General features: G+C 40.9%; 1 long non-coding RNA gene across 1 annotated transcript; it reads left to right on the top strand.

Moving 5' to 3' along the window:
- Positions 1–215: 215 nt before the first annotated feature.
- Positions 216–984, top strand: LOC111672861 (uncharacterized). The gene is made up of 4 exons (XR_002762045.2): positions 216–314; positions 425–478; positions 761–805; positions 930–984. It is a non-coding gene; the product is annotated as an uncharacterized LOC111672861 (long non-coding RNA).
- The last annotated feature ends 22 nt before the right edge of the window (positions 985–1006 follow it).

The raw sequence follows: 1006 nt of genomic DNA, 5'->3' as shown, positions 1-1006 counted from the left end.
AGCCAGGAATCTGAGCATTTAGTGACCAATATTAGCTGGAGCCAAAACAGGACTTAACTTTTGAAAGTTTGTTTGAAAAAAAAAAAAAAAAAAAAAAAATTCCACCCCATCTGACACTTTAATTTGCTTTAGAACTTGTTGTAAAATCGTTCCCGACCCGGGGAGGAAATCTTGACATTAACATTAATTCATACTCTCTGCTTTATCTTTGTTCCCTCCACTGTATATTAAACTTGTGCATCATCTCTCCTCTATTATAGGGAGCTCGTGGATTCCCAGGAACTCCTGGTCTGCCCGGCATCAAGGGACACAGAGTGAGTGTGTTTGTTTGTTGAAGATTTCCAGGAAAATTAGGTTTGGTTATTGTTTGTGCTCTTATTATTGGTTTCCTAACTATGCACTCTCTCTCTCTGCAATGTTTTAGGGTTATCCAGGTCTTGATGGAGCAAAGGGAGAGACTGGAGCTGTTGGTTCTAAGGTAAGATTTGTTTATGTGTGTACCAACTCTTTTGCGGTCCGTTAGTTCGTCTGTGTTGATGTCGGCCCTACTAAAATGGATAAAACCTAGTATTAAAAAAGGCAACAACAGCTCAAATAACATTTGCTCGGCCTATAAGATGATTTTTCATTGACATTAGACTACATAGCCCCAGAAATAGATGTTGCCAAGGTAACAACTAATGGGGTTTCAACCAAACCGTAGACAGTTTTAGTTAAGTTTGCCTTGCCATACTAACAGCTAAATCTTCCCTCTCTTTAGGGTGAGTCTGGCGCTCCCGGAGAGAACGGCGCTCCTGGACCAATGGTATGAATTTCTGGACATCACAACAATCAAACATCAACAAGAGAAAATATGTACAATCCCAGTTTTAATTAGAATAGTAATCTGATTATGACGGTTTCTTTTCCACTCTCTCTCGTCTACATAGGGACCTCGTGGTTTGCCCGGTGAGAGAGGTCGTCCTGGACCCAGTGGAGCTGCTGTGAGTGTCTTTTTTTTTCACCT

The sequence above is a fragment of the Seriola lalandi genome, unplaced genomic scaffold (assembly GCF_002814215.2).
Source record: "Seriola lalandi dorsalis isolate HSWRI2012SDOR001 ecotype SW California unplaced genomic scaffold, Sedor1 jcf7180002009151, whole genome shotgun sequence".
Classification (NCBI taxonomy): domain Eukaryota; kingdom Metazoa; phylum Chordata; class Actinopteri; order Carangiformes; family Carangidae; genus Seriola; species Seriola lalandi.
Note: the sequence above shows the minus strand (reverse complement) of the source record. Positions and strands in the feature narration are given on the sequence as shown.